Source organism: Haliotis rufescens, unplaced genomic scaffold (assembly GCF_023055435.1).
Source record: "Haliotis rufescens isolate VD_foot unplaced genomic scaffold, xgHalRufe1.0.p SCAF_6, whole genome shotgun sequence".
NCBI lineage: Eukaryota > Metazoa > Mollusca > Gastropoda > Lepetellida > Haliotidae > Haliotis > Haliotis rufescens.
Window position 1 is genome coordinate 3,359,339 of NW_025964334.1, and position 22,924 is coordinate 3,382,262.

The following is a 22,924-nucleotide window of genomic DNA, read 5'->3' on the forward strand; positions in this document are numbered from 1 at the left end:
CTGTCCTCGCTGACCGCTCCGATAGCCAGGTCCGTGACACTGACCAGTTCTCCAGACCTCGGAGCTCGCCGTCAGTCGATTACTAAATTGAATTGATCTCCCAAACAGCGAGTTCTTCATTCAACAGTTTGAACTTCATTCAATAAGGAGAAGAGATAAATATGGGTTGGATTAATCTAGTAGGATTAGGCTCTTCAATGACCGCTTCCTCTCTGCAGGCGATGTACGTCGACCGAAAGCGATAATGCTTCTGGTGGAATCACAACCCTTACAAAATAGCATCGATTTTACAATCCATGACCACAAACAACAAAACCTTGTTTGATGATGGCAATTAACCTAATGTTTTCCTTGCAGATAGGATCAAACTTGAGATGAGTTGAAGAAAATACGAACAAAACCACAACTGATGATTGTGTGAGTGGTGTATAACTCCTCACTAAGCAATAGACAAGTATGATCAAAGCCATCCAGTGAACTATCGTTATGGGCAACGATCCACGCCCATACGGGTACCCGACAGGTTGCTGGGTACCCGGTATTACTATGTGGCTAAAATGACCGTATTGTTGGCCATCACGGTAAAGTTTGTTGGCTAAAATGACCGTATTGTTGGCCATCACGGTTAAAGTTTGTTGGCTAAAATGACCGTATTGTTGGCCATCACGGTCAAGTTTGTTGGCTAAAATGACCGCATTGTTGGCCATCACGGTCAAGTTTGTTGCCTAAAATGACCGTATTGTTGGCCATCACGGTATAGTTTGTTGGTTAAAATGACCGCATTGTTGGCCATCACGGTCAAGTTTGTTGGCTAAAATGACCGTATTGTTGGCCATCACGGTATAGTTTGTTGGTTAAAATGACCGCATTGTTGGCCATCACGGTCAAGTTTGTTGGCTAAAATGGCCGCATTGTTGGCCATCACGGTCAAGTTTGTTGGCTAAAATGGCCGCATTGTTGGCCATCACGGTCAAGTTTGTTGGTTAAAATGACCGTATTGTTGGTCATCACGGTCAAGTTTGTTGGCTAAAATGTCCGCATTGTTGGTCATCACGGTGAAGTTTGTTGGTTAAAATGACCGTATTGTTGGCCATCACGGTAAAGTTTGTTGGCTAAAATGACCGCATTGTTGGCCATCACGGTAAAGTTTGTTGGCTAAAATGTCCGCATTGTTGGCCATCACGGTCAAGTTTGTTGGTTAAAATGACCGTATTGTTGGCCATCACGGTCAAGTTTGTTGGTTAAAATGACCGTATTGTTGGCCATCACGGTAAAGTTTGGTGGCTAAAATGACCGCATTGTTGGCCATCACGGTCAAGTTTGTTGGCTAAAATGACCGTATTGTTGGCCATCACGGTCAAGTTTGTTGGCTAAAATGACCGTATTGTTGGTCATCACGGTAAAGTTTGTTGGCTAAAATGACCGTATTGTTGGTCATCACGGTAAAGTTTGTTGACCACGTTCAGTGAACATTGTTTGCTGCTTTTGTAATACAAGTATCAATTATTTGCATGTTACTTTGTCAATTCAGTTGACGTAATTTGTCCCAAGGGAGCGGTCAAATGACATGATGTGTCCTAAGGGAGTGGTCATTTGACAAAATTTGACAGGGTTTGAAAAATAATTAATCGCTGGTCATGATGGAAGTCCTGAATACAAAAGCGACAAAACCCTTTCCAGTGCCATCACATATCTCTGTTGAAAGTACAGTTGATTGTACGTTTCTGACTGTATCATGAGCATTTGTTCATGAATGAATGGCAGATAGTGACGATTACAGATTGCACCCGTCACAAACACACGCAAAGGCAAGTCACATTTTCACTCGAAAAAAACACGGGAACACGTGGTACAAGTCAAAACAGGGAATTTCTGTTCAAATCCACTTAAACCCAGCTCACACACCCACTCACTCACCCACTCACTCACCCACTCACTTACCCACTCACTCACCCACTCACTCACTTACTCAAGTAATCCAAATCCAACTTCAGTTACACGGAATCCATGCATCTACATGTATACTCAAAGAAACGCGAATACCATACATGTTGGTTAATATATGAAGAATTACTCATATTCAAGAGATATAAATTTGGTTCGACCCACAAACGGACATACTAGTATGTTGTGTGAACCGACGCTCATAAAAGCATGACATGTGACGCCACAGATCCATGACTCCAGATGCACCATTTGTCTCGTGCAGGACTAGTGTGTAAAGTTTGAAAATCACGTGCAGCATATCGTGATAAGAATAAAGACACTGTTCTCACACGTGACTGATTGTTAATTTTGTCATTGAGTGGTACACATTGGAAACATCTCTTCTTAACGTACACACTTCTCCATATATTTCTATGGTTCGAATATCTTTTTGCAGTGAGTATATATTAATCTATCAGTCAATGATTACCATATTATAAACAGACAATGTTTCACACACAATGATTACAGTGAGACAAAGTTTGAAATCCCATGACCATCGTACCCGTTTGAGAATCACAGAGGTGGATGACAAAAAATAGTTTCAACATACTATTGATATCGTTTTACTCCATCCAAATGACACTAAGGTCCATACTTCTAGACTTGGATTCCCTATATAGACTCTGATGTGGACATCATATCATGTTTCTTAATCCATATCAGAAAAAACAAAGGTTAAATGATTGTTTTCAATTCGAGTATCTACTAAGATAAATATCAACACATTTCATATCGACATTATTTAAATGGCATTCATTTCTAAAAAGCCGAAGCACCATAATCGTTATGAGATGGCAGTCGTTTTGAATGCCAGCTTCTATTAAAGGATAATCTATAATGATCGCCGTCCATCATGTTATAGTAGTACATAGTTATACTATTGTCTGAAGAAGTCTTACAACTCCCCTGTTGTCCTTCCCCTTCACAGGATCCTTCAAAGCTTCTGTTGCCTCCTCCGTAAACTCAAAGGAGGACAGCATCATTTCATCTATGATCGTTCTACTCCCAAAACCAACTACTCCCTCACAAGTAGCGGGAATAAACATTGTCCACAATCCACAATTGATTCTTTAGGAAGTAAAAGATTAAAATCATTGATTCTTAAACTTGCCATGAGAGCTAGGAGGGTTATATGAGGAAGATGGTAGCGAGGCCCGAGATGACAGAGGTATCAGATGTGATGCTTCCTAGAAATGGGATTTCAACAGGGACGCTGGGCTTTATAAATGAGTGTTCAGAAAGCTCGGGCTAGCTATTTGCAGAGTATTTTGTTGAATTAAGACATTCTCAAGAGATTACAAAAGGTGAGATTGTTCTCGAGGAGAGGGCTACATGCGAAGAAGGAAATGCATCTAACATGTGTCCTGTCAACAATGTTTATAAATTCCCATACAGCATTACCGTGTGGCTCTCAGAGCCGGGGATTGACGACAGTAACGAAAAGGACGCCTAGCATCCCACACACATTTAACTAGGGGATGCGCTTAACCAGGGCATGCATGAATCCCCGTAGACACTGAAACAGGGGATGCATAAACCCCCATAAACGTTGAAACAGGGGATTCATGAATCCCCATAGACGCTGAAACAGGGGATGCATAAACCCCCATAAACGTTGAAACAGGGCATGCATGAATCCCCGTAGACACTGAAACAGGGGATGCATGAATCCCCATAGCCGCTGAAACAGGGGATTCATGAATCCCCATAGACGCTGAAACAAGGGATGCGTGAATCCCCATAGCCGCTGAAACAGGGGATGCATGAATCCCTATAGACGCTGAAACAAGGGATGCGTGAATCCCCATAGACGCTGAAACAGGGGATGCATGAATCTCCATAGACGCTGTAACAAGGGATGCGTGAATCCCCATAGCCGCTGAAACAGGGGATGCATGAATCTCCATAGACGCTGAAACAAGGGATGCGTGAATCTCCATAGACGCTGTAACAGGGGATGCATGAATCCCCATAGACGCTGAAACAGGGGATGCATGGATCCCTTTTGACGCTGAAACAGGGGATGCATGAATCCCCATAGACGCTGAAACAGGGGATGCATGAATCCCCATAGACGCTGAAACAGGGGATGCGTGAATCTCCATAGACGCTGAAACAGGGGATGCATGAATCCCCATAAACGCTGAAACAGGGGATGCATGAATCTCCATAGACGCTGTAACAAGGGATGCGTGAATCCCCATAGCCGCTGAAACAGGGGATGCATGAATCTCCATAGACGCTGAAACAAGGGATGCGTGAATCTCCATAGACGCTGTAACAGGGGATGCATGAATCCCCATAGACGCTGAAACAGGGGATGCATGGATCCCTATAGACGCTGAAACAGGGGATGCATGAATCCCCATAGACGCTGAAACAGGGGATGCATGAATCCCCATAGACGCTGAAACAGGGGATGCGTGAATCTCCATAGACGCTGAAACAGGGGATGCATGAATCCCCATAAACGCTGAAACAGGGGATGCATGAATCTCCATAGACGCTGAAAATTGGGATGCGGGAATCACCGTAGCCGCTGAATCCCCACTACAGCATATCCACTGTGACGTACTTAACTTCCAGATCAACTTACGTTATAACTCGATTGGACTAAATGCAGTACTTCAAGGAGGAGTTAGCTTCCACTCGTCCTCTCACCGTTAATGAGGGGATGATCAGGCCCTTGACGGAGCTCATGTTGTGCAACATGGATCGAACATCAAACGCTTGTTAATCTGATTCCTGTCCAGCTTTACTCTCCCTCAATCCTCCTCCCCCAACTGACCACTTGACCGGCGACCTTGCAGTCCTCCATTAGGCTCACATCGTCCATTCATCTGACAATCTTCTGGACCTGGGTCGCTGTTCACGCAGTGCCACGATAGTTGCAGTGTCCAAGCGTGTTATCTCCTTGGCAAATTCTATGTAATATGCTTAGCAAGGCTTATGATAATATTCATATTGGTAGTTACGTTTTTGTGCGTCTCTGTCCTTCTATTTAATACCTACCCTATGCGATTGTTGCAGCACGTGACAGAGCACAGTGCCCAAGGCAAACCTACGTGCAATTAGCACACCCTATATATGTCAAACTATAAACTACTGACTTATTAATCTCCAGACGAGTGTTATAATGATGATATACATATAGCATCAGTGTAAATGTCAGCGTTGTATCAAATACCATGTAATTACCCTCACTGATGCCTGATCGGACGCCCTCACGTGTGTCTTGTGTCTAGTGTCTAGACGTGTGTCTACTGGTACTAAGGAACCAAGAGACGTGGTACTTAAGTCAGGTAGGGACCACTTTCTACACGTGTCTACTGGTACCAATAGAGGCGACACTTTAGTCAGGTCGGGACCACTTATTACACGTGTCTACTGGTACCAAGAGAGGCGACGCTTTAATCAGGATGGGACTACTTTCTACCCGTGTCTACTGGTACCAAGAGAGGCGACACTATAATCAGGGTGGGACTACTTTCTACCCGTGTCTACTGGTACCAATCGAGGCGACGCTTTAATCGGGTGGGACTACTTTCTACCCGTGTCTACTGGTACCAACAGAGGCGACGCTTTAATCAGGTAGGGACCACTTACTACCTGTGTCTACTGGTACCAATAGAGGCGACACTTTAGTCAGGTAGGGACCATTTACTACACATGTCTACTGGGACCAAGAGAGGCGACACTATAATCAGGGTGGGATATAACGAACTCACTTTGTGGTCCAGTGTGTTTATGTTTCTTCAATTGCGACGATTACAGTGAGGAAATTATATAACGAACTGAAATTAGTGATACTTTTGAGTTCGTTATAACAGTAGTTTACTGTAGTACAGTCTCACACCATAGTCTCAACCCGTGAAGATTCGGGGTAGAACAGGTCTTCAGCAACCCATGCTTGTTGTAAAAGGCGACTAAGCTTGTGGTAAGAGGCGACTAACGGGATCGGGTGGTCAGGTTCGCTGACTTGGTTGATGCATGTCATCGTATACCAATTGCATGGATGGATACTCATGATGTCAATCAATGAATTGTCTGGTCCAGACTCGATTATTTAAAGACCGACGTCATAAAGTTGTACTATTGCTTAGTGCAAACAATAAACAAACTCATCGCCACTACGGCTTCGTATGGAACCCGATGGAAGGACGCCAAACATAGCCGTCCAGTCACATATGTCCAGGGGATAAGGGCGATAGAAGTGATGACGTCACTTCCGAGACCAAACTGTGATTGGTCATGATATAATAGCATTGAAATATAATACCCTAGATCATCGAGGATGTGTGCCAGGTGAGACTTATTACACGAGTCCGACCCAATCGGTGTTTTCAGAGGCAGCTGTGCCCCGTGTCAGTGGAGCATGGAGCTTGTAGGAGCTGTTGGGAGCCACGAGGACAGGATGACAGATGAACTGTTCAGTTGTATCGACTGTTACGGAGTCTTACGCCAGCTACTGTTTCCATCAGAAAAAAACAGACGTGAAGCCATCTTTGGAAGACATTGATTATATTCCAAGTGACTATCAAGTAATGTGTTTGTCAGTGTATAATTACGACTGTGTGCTATACAGAGGGAATGTGAGACACAGAGAGAGACTGTATCAAAGAGGCTGAATAAGTGATTGAGTGAGTATTGTTTTACGCCGAATTTAGCAAAATGCCATCACGGTGGGAGACACAGAAATGGACTTGACACATTGTTCCCATGTTGGGAATCGAACCCGGGTCTTCGGCGTGACGAGCGAAAGCTTTAACCGTCAGGCTACCCCAATAGTACCACAAAGAGCCAGAAACGCAGTGTGTGTGAGAAAAATAGATTGCATATGTGTGAAAAAGAGGGAGGGAAACTGTGTATCAGACACAGAATGGCGATGTTTACGGAAAGGGGACACACTGCTAAAATGTTAACAATATATATAGTATATTTTGTACTTTTGTGTTGCTAATTTGGTTGCTGTGCTACTGTGTTGCTAGATGACGTGTTGTTGTGTCTCTGTGTTGCTAATTTGGTTGCTGTGCTACTGTGTTGCTAGATGGCGTGTTGTTGTGCTACTGTGTTGCTAGATGACGTGTTGTTGTGTCTCTGCGTTGCTAGATGTCGTGTTGTCTCTGTGTTGCTAGATGTTGTGTTGTTGTGTCTGTGTTGCTAGATGTTGTGTTGTTGTGTCTGCGTTGTCGTTGTGCTGAGTGGTTTACAACCTTGTGGAAATGCCGTGGTCATGATGGTCCTACATGATTCAGTGAGTGAGTGAGTGAGTGATCGATTCAGACCAAGGACTTACAAGAGCTCCACAGTCACGTGCGAGGAGAGGCCACGCCACCTGGTGGTGACGGATTTACTAGGGGTGTGCGAGCACCTGCAAACATTGATTAGTGACATTGAGAGTCAAACTGACTGTACATCAACACCACCACGGGTCTCTCGGGTTTAATTGGAGCATCCTCAAGCCAATGTTTGGTCACATCATCATCAAAGGAAGAGTAAGGCTGCCGCGTGATTTATTACGTTGCAATTTTGCGACTATCTGCGCCGCCTTTTTACAATGCGGCCTGTTCCTAGCGTGTCCGTCGGTGCTTAATTTGACTTGGCTTTACAGTGAAGTCATTTCCCGGCCTGTCCATTGGTGCTAAATCTGGATTTCCTAACAGTGAGGCTATTTCCTGTTGCGTTTATCGGTGCTTAATTTGACATGGCTTTACAGTAAGGCTATTTCCTGTCGTATCTATCGGTGCTTAATTTGACATGGCTTTACAGTAAGGCTATTTCCTGTTGCGTTTATCGGTGCTTAATTTGACATGGCTTTACAGTAAGGCTATTTCCTGTCGTATCTATCGGTGCTTAATTTGACATGGCTTTACAGTAAGGCTATTTCCTGTCGTATCTATCGGTGCTTAATTTGACATGGCTTTACAGTAAGGCTATTTCCTGTCGTATCTATCGGTGCTTAATTTGACATGGCTTTACAGTAAGGCTATTTCCTGTCGTATCTATCGGTGCTTAATTTGACATGGCTTTACAGTGAAGCAAGTTCCTGTCGTATCTATCGGTGCTTAATTTGACATGGCTTTACAGTAAGGCTATTTCCTGTCGTATCTATCGGTGCTTAATTTGACATGGCTTTACAGTGAAGCAAGTTCCTGTCGTATCTATCGGTGCTTAATTTGACATGGCTTTACAGTGAAGCAAGTTCCTGGCCTGTCCATTGGTGCTGAATCGGGGATGGCTTACAGTGAGGCCAGTTTGTACAACTGTTCTATATCCTAAACTCAAGGTTTTACCGGGCGCAACATACTTGACTTGACTTGGCAACACGTATCACTGGTGTCAGAGATACTGGTCAGGGTGGTGTCTGTGCTAATGCCAGCGTTAGTGAATGTACTCGTACGTCAGAGTGGTCACTAGTTGTAAATAAAAGCGACACCTTTCCACAGCCATAAGAAATGTTCACACACACACACACACACACACACACACACACGCACGTGCACGCACGTGCATGCACGTCGCTATATAGATGCAATAATCTTGGCCGCGACGTTAAACCCCATTTCACCTCACCTCACAGCTTTACTGCCGATATTATTGTGTATATAGAGAGGTGTTCCTGCGTCTACTAATGTCCATAGAGACGGTGTCAGGTTACATACACTTTGTAGTGTCAATGCTCCAGCTGTATTTGTGTGTCTAAGCCCCTCGCCCAGCTACATGAGCAGTTAACACTGGGATTTATACAGGCAGTGCAGGGAGTTCAGTGGAAGCGTAAGTGAGTATGGTTTTACGCCGCTTTTAACAATCTTCCAGCAATATCACGGCGGGGGACACCAGAAATGGGCTTCACACATTGAACCGGGGAGCGTTAAGACTACTACTACTTCAGGAGTAGTAGCAGTAGTAGTAGTAGTAGTAGTAGTAGTCGTAGTCGTAGTCGTAGTCGTAGTCGTAGTCGTAGTAGTAGTAGTAGTAGTTTCAGAAGTAATATTGGCCATAGGTTATGATTCCACATGTTGGCAATGCGGGGTTTAAGACGCATGATCACATTGACAACAATAATACGCCACATGTCTTCACTGGCCCCAGTAACCACTGTCTCACGCTAAGTACTTAATGCGACTCTGATTCATGGCGCATGGTGTATGTTTGAAGCAGGACATGCTCAATGCCATCCCTGTGACAGGCCATTGACATAGAACCATGAGACATTACGTAATACATCACTCAATACAAGACAAAACATACACCAGGTTTTCATCTTTTTTGTGTGGGTGCATGACACAAAGTAGTATTACATTTAATAATATACAAGCGTAAACCTCATGCATCCAGATGGTTCTATATTCACTCACTCACACAAAAGAAATCTGTGGTTTCCCTCTAAAATAATGATGTTTTAATATTCTTCCATAATTTTAGATTTCGTTTTTAAGCCCATATCTTATCACATTGCGATGATTTAATGATTATTATTCGTTTTCATGAATATAGTTTGCAAATTTTCAATCCAACCACACAACCCTGTTAAACACAGTTCCCATGTGTGACAGATTTGGAGAACTGACTGAAAATGATCTCGAGGCAGGGAAAACATTTTTTATGTCGCACGTTTGGAGAATTAAACTTTGTTTCAATAACACCTAAATTTGATCAATCATACTGACACAGTTATTTTATGCCGGCCTAGTGGCGGTGATACGTCCCCTCCATCTTCACAGCGGTTTCCCGATGAGCAGAATGGGTAATTAGTTCATAAAACGTTTCCTGCGTGAACCCAATCAGCTGATTGGTGTCTCCAGTTCCGGCCACATTTACACATTGGTGTTTAATCAGCCAACGGAATATCGGCCAAAAACAAGAGTACAAGCCATCCTGTCAGTAGGGTCTTGATTTGGAATCGACATTGATGTCGGTTTTATACATCTGGGCAAGTCGTTATATCCCGGTCTTAAATAAAATCAATTGACTTGTATCAAGAAACGGAGCCATAAATCAGTCAGTTCTTGACAGTATATATATATATATATGATTTAAAAGCTGAAGAATACACCAGGATTTGCTGTGACGTTGCTAAATGACGGTGACACTGAATATAGGCGTTACAGTGGCATTGTCCCTCAATCACATCTGATGCATGAAGAGCGCCTTGGATGATTGACGTGCACTGTACTTCTCGTTCATGTCAATCACGATCACTGTTATTGGTGTGACAGGGTTTCGGTAGTTTCTTATTCTGTAGAATACGCGTCGCGTTTAAAGTTTTATCTGGGTTTTTTCCGATGTTACAATATTGTGACGTTATCTCGGGGAGAAGGTAGGAGGTAGGCCTTCTATGTTCCCCGCCCACCTGAATATGGGACAGATGGCGTTTGTTTGTTTGTGTGTTTGTTTGTTTGTTTGTAGGAATACCGTGACACGCATTGAACCAAGGCACACAGTTATTGCAAGAAGAACTAAGAACTGCCGTAAAATACCAAGGATAAACATCAATATGAATGCTGGATTCGAACCCACGTCCAGCAAGTCTGCGACGTAACAAGCGAACGCTTTAAATTCTAACCTCTAACCTCTAACCTCTAACCCTTAACGGACAGGACATCAAGGACCATGTGCACAAAGATGTGTTACTTGAGATGTTCACGTTTCTTGAAGGCAAGAAATTTAGAAACCTATTTATAACACAAGGTTATGGACGTATATACATAACAATATCTTGTTTAAAGGATGGATAACCATTTTACCTTTCTGGTTTTCTTTCAAACCTTTAAAAGGGAAGTCTAGACATAATGTTATCTTTAGATTTATCTACAGGATCAATGAAGAATGGGAATGAACAAGTTTCTACCTTGTAACAACAGACACGGCGTGGGCAGGAAGCTGATAGCATCGTTTTGTTTGTTTGTTGTTTAACGCACTCCACAATATTCAAGCCATATGACGGCGGTTTGTGAATAACGGAGTCTTGACCAGACAATCCAGTGATTGATATCACGAGCATCGACCTAAGCAATTGGGACAAGATGACATGCATCAATCAAGTCAGCGAGCATGACCACCCGACTCCGTTAGTCGCCTCTTACGATAAGTATTGGTTGCTGAAGACTTGTTCGAACCCGGATCTTCACGGGTCTGACAGCGTCGAGCATTGCTTTAATATGTACACAAGTTCTCCTCTTTCACAATTATCAGTTTTGAATTTCTAAACCCTTACCGGCTAAGAGTGAGTGAGTGAGTTGGGTTTAAAGCCGCGTTGAACAGTATACAGGTTATATCACGGCGTGTCGGCTAAATGAGGGAGGAAAACCCGAAGTGATGCAGGTCTCAGACGTTTACCACTTCGGCGTAACCCACGAGCACGGGTATGGTGCTGACAAACCTAGAAACATAATTAGGGCGAACTAGGATTCGAACCCACGATCATGAGGTTCTTGCACGCCCCTGAGACGCAACTGTACGCATTGAATCTCAACACATGAGATGACTGGGACAACCGCTACCCTTACTGGCTAACCCGTTAGCGGGTTTTGAACGAGGAGAATACATGGTACTACATGGTACTACATGGTACTACATGGCTCTAAATACTACTACATGATACTACATGGCTCTAACTGCTACTACATGATACTACATGGTACTACATGGTACTATATGTCTCTAAATGGTACTACATGATACTACATGGTACTACATGATATTACATTTTACTGTATGGCACTACATGTATTCGTAATGAGTTATGACCACTAAACAATATTTCAAAGAGGCGAAGTGTTCTGTCACAACGTAAACCGTCATCTATTGCCCGAGTGTTGCCCATAACATTGATCACTGGATTGTCTGGTCGATTAAGCCTTGATCAATTACATATCGCCGTTATATAACTGTAATGTAGCTGTGTGCAGCGTTAAACAACAACAAAAAAACAACAAGAAAACAATATTTTTTTTCCGAATATAATTTTATATTAAATATTATTAGATTAAATTATTATATTATTATATTATATTACGAAATCTCCAGACCTCACTCCAAACCCTTTCACTTAGCCCAGTGTTGTGTTGTCTCACTTAAAACCCCTTCACTTAGCCCAGTGTTGTATTGTTTCACTTCAAACCCCTTCAATAAGCCCAGTGTTGTGTTGTCTCACTTAAAACCCCTTCACTTAGCCCAGTGTTGTGTTGTCTCACTTAAAACCCCTTCACTTAGCCCAGTGTTGTATTGTTTCACTTCAAACCCCTTCACTTAGCCCAGTGTTGTGTTGTCTAACTGAAGACGCCTTCACTTAGCCAAGTGTTGTGTTGTCTAACTTAAGACCCCTTCAATATTTAGCCCAGTGTTGTGTTGTCTCACTAAAAACCCTTCACTTAGCCCAGTGTTGTATTGTCTCACTTAAAACCCCTTCACTTAGTCCAGTGTTGTGTTGTCTTATTTCAAAACCCTTCATTAGCCCAGTGTTGTGTTGTCTCACTTGAAACCCCTTCACTTGGCCCAGTGTTGTGTTGTCTAACTTAAAACCCCTTCACTTGGCCCAGTGTTGTGTTGTCTAACTTAAGACCCCTTCACTTAGCTCAGTGTTGTATTGTCTCACTCCAAACCCCTTTAATTAGCCCAGTGTTGTATTGTCTCACTTCAAACCCCTTCACTTAGCCCAGTGTTGTATTGTCTCACTTAAAACCCCTTCACTTAGCCCAGTGTTGTGTTGTCTCATTTCAAACCCCTTCACTTAGCCCAGTGTTGTATTGTCTCACTTCAAACCCCTTCACTTAGCCCAGTGTTGTATTGTCTCACTTCAAACCCCATCACTTAGCCCAGTGTTGTATTGTCTCACTTAAAACCCCTTCACTTAGCCCAGTGTTGTGTTGTCTCACTTAAAACCCCTTCACTTAGCCCAGTGTTGTGTTGTCTCACTTCAAACCCCTTCACTTAGCCCAGTGTTGTATTGTCTCACTTAAAACCCCTTCACTTAGCCCAGTGTTGTATTGCCTTGTACTGCCTCACTATACACTACAGAGATAACGAGAAAGCCATGTTAAAGATTGGGAGCGGTGATAGACAGCTACATACATTTAATCATTTCTAAATTACTCGATCAACTACAGTGGTTACACAGTCGTCATAATCATCACCAACGGCATCCTTTACAGTGATCCGTACTTAAACCCTGATCTAACAACCCCGAGGTCCTACACTTAAATACGCCTAATACAGTAAAACGCTTCCCTCTAATCTTCAAAGGATCCATCTATCCTAATTATGTTCAATCTGTAAGTGTTTCACTACAAACGCATTACTTCCGACTCAGTGTGTAGGATATAGGAATCTCCCCGCTAGCCCCTGGCCCCAGCTCCATGTTCAACGTGAAGCATGATGGCTTTCCGTATATTCAATCAGGTTATATTAATAGCCTTCGCCAGCGCTAATATCTGTTGAATTTTCTCCTTGACTTGTGTGGGCCACTTGATCGCCTCCCGCTGTTAGGGGCGAACTCTCATATTACTCTCAAAGACTCTCACAGGTATTAAGCTCCCGCTTCCCCGTCGACAATGATTGCCCGTTGATAGAGAATCTGTATAAGACTTTCCTTCGTTTCTTTCATGTTCGTCTTATTTTATGATAATAAATTGAGACGGAGAGTCACATGCTTTTGTTTTTCTTTGTAGCTGTCTATGGTGAAAAGAAACTACAAGCTTGGAAGATGGAGGCTTAAGTACTGAGGTATTTCTCTAGTCAGAAATGACTAGTCATTGAGCCTCAACGGCTTCAAGAATCACCCTACTACAGATTTCTTATGAATATGGAGAGTTTGTTTTCTCTTCTTTTCTTTTAGTAGTAGTAGTAGTAGTAGTAGTAGTAGTAGTAGTAGTAGTAGTAGTAGTAGTAGTAGTTACAGACTGATATTTAAAAAATGCAGCAAAGAGTGTTTGGGTGATCCTGGCACAGTCAGGCTGGTTAGGCTCATCATCAGCTCAGGGCCCCCTTGCTCCCTCTACACGCAGCCCAGACAGCGAATGGGACTTCTCCCAGGAAGCGCTGCCTTGTCAGACCCGACCAGAGCTTTTCGGAGAATGTGAAGACTCCCCAACACTGCAGCCTTCTGCATTACCCAGATTATCAGAAGGGCTGTATTCCTGGTAGCAAACCCGGGTACTCTCCTTATGTCAGTCAACAGATTGGGAGGTACCAAACCTAAGGCACTGTGAACAATGTGGAATCGGACAACTTGGTACTTGGGATGCGTGACATTTCGAAAGCGACGTCTGCATATTTGCCATGTTTTTCCTCAATCTTGTCAATCACATTAGTGTCAAAAGGGACAGTAAATTCAATGATATAAATTATTTCATTGGATTTATCCAAAGGACAAAATCAGGTTTGTTGTCCTGGATATGTCTGAGGCTGTATACGGGCCTATTCCAAAGGATTTTGTATTGATCATTTTCTATGACGCCCTCTACATATTCCGGGTTGTACCATGGATGGACCTCTGTGTCAAAACCACGAGCATGACGAAGACGGTAATAAACTGATCGAGCCACCCCATCATGTCGCTTAAGATACAGTGTTTGTGCCAAAGCTGGGCATCCATTGACAATGTGTTAGCAAGTCTCATTAAATTCATTACATAATCTACATTTCATATTTACATTTTGATGCAAAATCACACATTGACGGTTTTGAGTGGGAAGTGACTGGTCCTGAGCAGCAAACAGAAAGCCTTCTTTTTCACTATTCAGTTCAGACGACTTCATCCAAGCAAATGACTCTGCAGGATTGCTGATCTTCTCAACACACTGCACATACACTCGATGCAGTGGTCGTTCAGATAGCCTCCCCTTTAAAAACTGAGTCTGGGCCAATTTGATATGGCACCTCGCTTGGTTGACACTCATTTCTGTACCGTCCAGCAGTACAGAACCATCAGCAAAATCAACACCGACATTGAGAGTATGTCTCACATCCTTGGCTCGTTTTAGAAAACTGTTGAATGCCTTGTTTTCATCATGAGTCTTGACATACTTCACAAGAGGATCATCAGACAAATAAATGTGTGCAAAAGTGCACAAAACAATTCTGTCGTGAAGAGCCTCCAAATTAATCAAACCACGCCCTCCCAGCATAATTGGTAAATATAAGCGATTGAGGGAAGAGCAAGGGTGGTGGGATCTATTGTCTGACATGATTCTTCGTGTGAGGGTTTCGTCCAAACAACAACACCAAAATGATACGAAAGGACGGGCACAGCATAAGTATTTGTGGCTTTGACTTTATTGCGACCGTTCAGCTCTGAACTCCAGATTTTCTTTAGTCTACATTTGCACTCTGCCCGAAGTTTGCCCTTGTTATGAGCATTATGGAGTTTGTCCCTAATCTGTATCCCTAAGTACGTATAGGCCTGACCTTCCACAAGATGGTCAATGACTCCTCCTCCAAGTAAACTGACTGATTCCTCTTCTTCTACCTCGCCACGTTTCAAATGAAGAATGTTGCATTTGTCCAAAGGACATGCCGATATCATTAGAAAAGGACTCGACATTATTATCAATTCATCCGCGAAGTGCTTTGTTCAAAAGAACAAAACACTGAATAAGTTAAATAACATAGAGTTAGATGTTGAAATATAAATGTCCAACATTTCAATACCAACACACTTCATATTTAAAAACATCTTGTCACGGCACAATGCACTGCCTACATACAACCATCTTGTCACTGCCTACATACAACCATCTTGTCACTGCCTACATACAACCATCTTGTCACTGCCTACATACAACCATCTTGTCACTGCCTACATACAAACATCTTGTCACTGCCTACATACAACCATCATGTCACTGCCTACATACAAACTAATTTCACAACTAATGAATCACTGACATTTTCATTTAGTAGACAATTAAACTTTGATTAAGCTGGTTTGCCAAGTGAAATCTGAATCCACCCCCACCAAACCTCGACAAACGAGCGACTTATCAATATGGTATTTATTTGCACGAGGTACTTCTGCCTGTTCCAAATTTCCCTACTAATTATAGCAGTATCATTTCCCAAACACATTGCTGTGAGCAGAATATAGGGTACCTATTTAATAAAAGTGGCGTCGGGCAAGTAGAGATGGTATACATCTAGCCAAAGACTTGCGTCGAGCAAGTAGAGGTTGTATACATCTAGCCAGAGACTTGCGTCGAGCAAGCAGAGGTTGTATACATCTAGCCAGAGACTGGCGTCGAGCAAGTAGAGATGGTATACATCTAGCCAGAGACTTGCGTCGAGCAAGCAGAGGTTGTATACATCTAGCCAGAGACTTGCGTCGAGCAAGCAGAGGTTGTATACATCTAGCCAGAGACTGGCGTCGAGCAAGTAGAGGTTGTATACATATAGCTAGAGACTGGCGTCGAGCAAGTAGAGGTTGTATACATCTAGCCAGAGACTGGCGTCGAGCAAGTAGAGGTTGTATACATATAGCTAGAGACTGGCGTCGAGCAAGTAGAGGTTGTATACATCTAGCCAGAGACTGGCGTCGAGCAAGTAGAGGTTGTATACATCTAGCCAGAGACTGGCGTCGAGCAAGTAGAGGTTGTATACATATAGCTAGAGACTGGCGTCGAGCAAGTAGAGGTTGTATACATCTAGCCAGAGACTGGCGTCGAGCAAGTAGAGGTTGTATACATATAGCTAGAGACTGGCGTCGAGCAAGTAGAGGTTGTATACATCTAGCCAGAGACTGGCGTCGAGCAAGTAGAGGTTGTATACATCTAGCCAGAGACTGGCGTCGAGCAAGTAGAGGTTGTATACATCTAGCCAGAGACTGTCATAAAACAGGCAGAGGTTGTTCACATATAGCAAGAAAGTGTCACGTAACAGGCAGGGGTTGTTCCCGTATCGTCCATTACCATGCATCACCTCGCAAACCTTCCTTTAAACCATGTTCCTATAATGTAATCCTACAGAATCGAATCTACAATCATGCACGTTAAATGTTGTCTACAAAGTCCAGATTGCAAAGTATTTTCTACAGCCTTATTGCATTATCTACTTTTATGCGTGTTGTCATTTAACCGCTGCTGATCTCTGAGATTACAGGAAATTGAGTCAAGAGAATTCAGCTTGCCTGTAATTGATTCCAACTCGTCTCTTTTGTCTTGGTTTCCGAGTTGAAGCAGTTATATATTCAGTTAGAGCGATATAAATCACGATGTAGCCTTCTCTCGTCACACGTGGCAAACATCAGAAGAGGTTCGAGATGCGTAGCGCCTCGTTCTGGTGCCCGTGGGGATGCGAGCGGGCACACGGCAAGTGTCACAGGCACCGACACCGACGACATCAAACACCGACACCGACGACATCAAACACCGACCCAAACGACATGAAATATGAAGGGACGGAATCACTTGAGTCTCTCGCACCTTGTTATTATCGACGTAGATTAGCCATTATGTCAATTTTCTCGTCAGTGTACGTTTCAATCTGAGATCCGTTTGCAAGAACAAGACATCAATTCCCAAAGCCCACGGAGATGAGGACGTAACTAAAAGGTTTACCTACAGAACTACATTCTGTTGGGTTTAAAGTGATTCCTGAAATATACCTTTCAGTTCAGTACATTAGCGATCTTAAGATCAGGGTACTGGTTGCGTAGTATCGATATATTTAATATGAGAAGGAAGCCTAGCAGTTTAACATGAACACCCCACTCAGACACAGTATATTGACCCTGAGCCGACCAGTCCTTGTTTTAGCCCCTTAATGCCGAGCGCAACAACAAGTACCATCTATAAACGTCTTTGGGTATGACACAGCCGGGGATCGAACCACAACATACAGATCACATGTGATCTCACTGTCAGCCTCCCCCGCCCCCCTACGTTTAATGTTGTGCTGACGTTGCAGAAAGGGAATTCCGTTGCGACGTATTCAGGCCACTGGTTACTTTTAGTGTCCAATCCATTTACTTGGAGTCGATGATAATCTTTAAGTACCCAGACGTGCAGTACGTGACCCGTGGAAGCATGTCCTATGATGTACATACTGCCGAGAGCCCGTGACGGGTATATAGGTGGACGTTATGAGGCAAATCACATTTGTGTATTGTATAACCTTGTTATGAGGTATATTCAACATGTCTATTGCATAACCTTGTTATGAGGTATATCAAACATGTCTATTGTATAGCCTTGATATGAGGTATATTAAACATGTCTATTGTATAGCTTTGATATGAGGTATGTTAAACTTGTCTATTGTATAGCTTTGATATGAAGTTTATTCAACTGGTCTATTGTACAGCTTTCATGTGAGGTATATTAAACATGTCTATTGTATAGCTGGTCTATTGTAGATCTTTGATATTAGGTATATGAAACATGTCTATTGTATAGCGTTGATGTGAGATATATTGAACACGTCTATTGTATAGCTTTGATATGAGGTATATTAAACATGTCTATTGTATAGCTTTGATATGAGGTATATTAAACTTGTCTATTGTATAGCTTTGATATGAAGTATATTCAACTGGTCTATTGTACAGCTTTGATGTGAGGTATATTCAACTGGTCTATTGTACAGCTTTGATATGAGTTGGCTGGTTGGTTGGTTTGTTGTTTTACGCCGCACTCAGCAATATTCCAGCTGGACCAGACAATCCAGTGATCGATGACATGCACCACCTGATCCCGTTAGTCGCCTCTTACGGTAAACATAGTCGCCTGTTACGGCAAGCATGGGTTGCTGAAGACCTATTCTACCCCGGATCTTCACGGGTGTCTAAGAGCTATGAGTAGCGTCAGTCCGTGTTGACTTATTGAAGTAATGACAGTTGAAACACAAAGACCACGCTGAGGAACAAGGTCCCCTCCTCTTCTATACCAATCATGTTAGCTCTTTTGATACACAATCCTGAACAGTAATAATAGTTTTCCATCTGTCCCAGATCTGATCAATGCTATCGGTATGTATGCTCCTGTTGACCAGGGAGAGATATGGTGTTTGTGATGGATAGTCTCATGTGCATATTGTCCTTCATTAATCATATATCAAATAAAAAAGCAATTACGGAAAGCGTATCGAGTGAGTTTCACGTCATTTAGGTTTAAGTGAGCTTGATGCCCCTGTGTGCCCCCTCTCTATCACATCCTCTATCACACCCTCTATCACATCCTCTATCACAGCCTCTATCACATCCTCTATCACATCCTCTTCCGATCACGACAGATCTTATGGAGATATACGCTACATGGACGTCAGATAGTGTGATTGCAAAAATTCACTTACAGTTTATCACGATAGGGTAATTGTTTTTCAATGGTGACATAATTAACGCTGTTAGAATCGATTCAGGGTTAGTGGTAGACAATCACCAGACTCAGGGGAGGGGGATCCAAGTCGACGAGATTGGATACCGACAGGATAGGATGTTTAAGCTAATCTATGCGTATTGCTTGATATCAGTAGTAGGTGAGTGAACGAACGGGGAGGGTTGGGTGGTAGTAGTAGTCGTGGTCGTGGTCGTGGTGGGTGATATGTCTTGTATATGATATGTTATAAAATGAGAATGAACAGAGGTGTTAAACTGCCTGCCAAAAGAAAATACGCAGTTTGAAATGTGATTCGATCAAACAATTTCAAACGACATCAAAACGTTACTAGACTGTAAACAGTGCAAACTTAAGGTCCAAAACACGACTGCGATACTTATATCAAATACATCCCCATCGAAGAACCATTCTTGTTTGCTTCATTTTGGGCCACCACCAAACATGGATATTTACTATCTTTTGCAGTTGACAATGCGATTGAACAGAGCTGTTATATGAATGTGATAAAAGTGTTCAAGATCCCCCAAGTCTTAGATAAGTCGGGGGAAGACGCCCGCAGGGAACTGACACAAGCCTGTTAACTGGCATGGTTAGAAGGTTTCTGTTGTCCGTAGATAGGTGCAATGTGTTTGTTTGTTTGTTTGTTTGTTGTTTTACGCCGCACTCAGCAATATTCCAGCTATATAACGGCGGTCTGTAAATAATCGAGTCTCAACCAGACAATCCAGTGATTGACATAATGAGCATCCATCTGCGCAACTAGCATACGGTGATATGCATCAACCAAGTCAGCTTGCCTTACGACCCGATCCCGTTTGTCGAATCTTACCACAAGCATAGTCGCCTGTTACGGCAAGCATGGGTTGCTGAAGACTTATTCTACCTCGGATCTTCACGAGTTGGTGCAATGTTAACCAGGCGCGTCTGGTGCACCGTGTCTCTACCCCCACCCCCCATCCCCCCATCCCCCCACCCCTCCTCGACATACGACCAGGTACAGAGGTTGCCGGTAAGACGGAGGTGATGCGACTGCACAGTCTAGCCTCATCAGTCGGAAATCAATATCACAAATATGTCACAACTACCTTGCACGAGTTAAGTCGCTAAACAAACACCATTTCTCAGTATTCAAATACTACACAGCATTAGCGCTAACCATATTACGCCGTTGAAGTCTACAAAGCAACTTTAAGGAAATAACAGGCGTTCATCTAGTGTGTGTTATCAGACGTTAGATTTATTGAAGAAGACGTTAGCGTAATAACTGAACACGGCAATCCAGTTATACTGTTTCGTCTCCTTCAGCACCGACGGAATCAATGCCGCGAGATTTACAATAATTATTTTTTTATGTAGACACAAAATGTTTATGTTAACAACATTTTTATTATACTGCATAAAACAGAAATTGTTTTCCGTATACTTTTTGTCTACTTTGTTATCCGTCAACTTCCCAGAAATGTCTATGAAACAATATTTTATTCTAAATGCGAAGTCCGGATAGGAGGATGTCCAATGTAACAAGGTTCAAGTTTGTCTGCCCCCTCTCTACATGTAGTCGTGACCATGACCAGTCCCAACTACATTGATATTGCGATCTTTCTCCAACTGTTATCTAAAGCTTATCACCACGAGGCAATATAGATTTTGCTTGTTTCAATTTACCCTCAATATGTGACACTTATTTCGACTGCCATTAGCGACAATAGATCTGTGTAAAATATCTTATTATATTTTTTATCTTTCATTTGAGACCTTTTTAGTTAAGTGGTACCATTAGCGATCCTGATAGATATAGGTAAATTATATCAGTAAAATTTAACTGTATACCACGTCTGTTATGAAACATATTTTGGAAAAACAAGCTGGTTATAATTTCCGGGTGAAAACAAAAGGATAATTCTTTAACATTAAAACATCTTCGACGCTCAACACTTACCTTATTGATTATTCTAAATGCGAAGTCCGGATATATATTCTCAAATAAATAGACATGCCAGAAATATTTATGCAAGAGACTATCCAACAATTCTTTCAAGATAAATGCATGAACGGTTATTTCATAGCAACATACAAAGTCACATTTCTAGCATCCCCCCCAAAAGTTAGGAACGTGACTTACCTGATTGCTTCTAAGTTCCACAGAAATGGGTTGATATGTTAGCAATAATCTACAGCGGCAGAGATACAGAGGGGAGTTTGTGATGTTCTGCTTGCTGTAGGCGTGTTATCTCTCCCCTGCTTGGCTTGTAAGGACCGATACCGATGTTGCCCGGACTTTATGTAGCTCTCCGCCCACAAGACTGCTACACCCGCACACACACAAACTCACAGACTACTTAGAATAGGAAAATTGATCAGATCTCAACGATACACAATAGCCTTCCTGTTTCAACCCCGTCATCAAATAATCAGGTGCCCAGTCCCCAAGTTAGCTTGTTCAAATAGCCACTCGTTGCTTTCTCTACTGAAGTCGCTGTAAGTCGCCGGGAACCAATGCGGTGGAAGGGACATCCTATAGCTCATTGATTGGGCGGGACTTTGTCTCCCTACTGGACGTGTTGAGACGAATAGCCAAATAAGGTTTAAATTTGATGGGTCTCTATTCTCCGCAACTGCCGACAGTGTATTTACAAGAGTCTTTCGTCAGTCAGGAGTAAAACAAACCGAGACAAGGAAAGGGGAAGGGGGACGTGCCGATTGTTCGTTGATGTATGTTCATTCAATAATCTGTCGAGGCAACAAAACTAACTGCTGCCATGAATTCTCAGAACCGTATGTTTGCTTTGATACAGCAATTAGATTACAGGCTTGAAAAAATCAATCCATCCTTTTTGCTATTATTTCATCATAACAGACAAAGTTTGAATACAAAAGAACATTCCTTTCGTTATTAAACGTGTTTTCAAATTACACTTTCCGTCAGATTCCTGTAAGAGATTATGACAGTGTTTTAGAGGTGCTAGCTTCAATTATCATATATATTGGACTTTGAGACTGAAGAACACATCATGCATGTTTAAACACTCATCTAAATGTTAGAATCGAAATTTTTCTAAGTCATGTGATAAGTATATTCTGAATGGCGGTCGACAGGGGAGTGAGGTGACACATTTGGCAGCACCGTCCCCCACATCTACAGCAACGTCAAAGGCCTCATTGGCGTCATAAACTTCAAGGGGAACTTAACAAAATGTGTCTATGAACTACAAGCATATACTCACCCAATCATCTAATCCTACAGTGACGTTACAAGGCGTCACTGAGTTAAGGTGAACGAACGACTGTATACATAGTACGTGCTTCTATTCAAATATATTTCTGAACTCAAAAGCACTTTCGTAAAACTGAAAAATCTAAATTAAGGTATAAAAATAAACTAGCATAATGACCTTTCATTGCGCATAAGCCCTGGCTCTGAAAATTGACTACAGGCTGTGCAAGTCTTGCTTTATGCTCTCAGTCAGCCAGATGCGTTTTGCAACTAAATACTATTTACATCGTAATAAGGCGGGTTTAATTTTTTTATACTATCATCTTATGGCGTAGAATCCAATGGTGATTAATTACACCCGTTTTGTTGACTCAGCGCTTCATACTAGATATCA

At 42.5% G+C, this 22,924-nt stretch overlaps 1 protein-coding gene across 1 annotated transcript in view; it reads right to left on the reverse strand.

The window, feature by feature from the left end:
* The window catches only part of LOC124113498, a 54,686-nt gene extending 32,931 nt beyond the window's left edge, over positions 1-21,755 (reverse strand). The window contains exon 1 of the mRNA XM_046473864.2: positions 21,439-21,755. The gene's annotated coding sequence lies outside the window, so the exon portion shown is untranslated. The remainder of the gene's footprint in view (positions 1-21,438) is intronic.
* Positions 21,756-22,924: the final 1,169 nt, after the last annotated feature.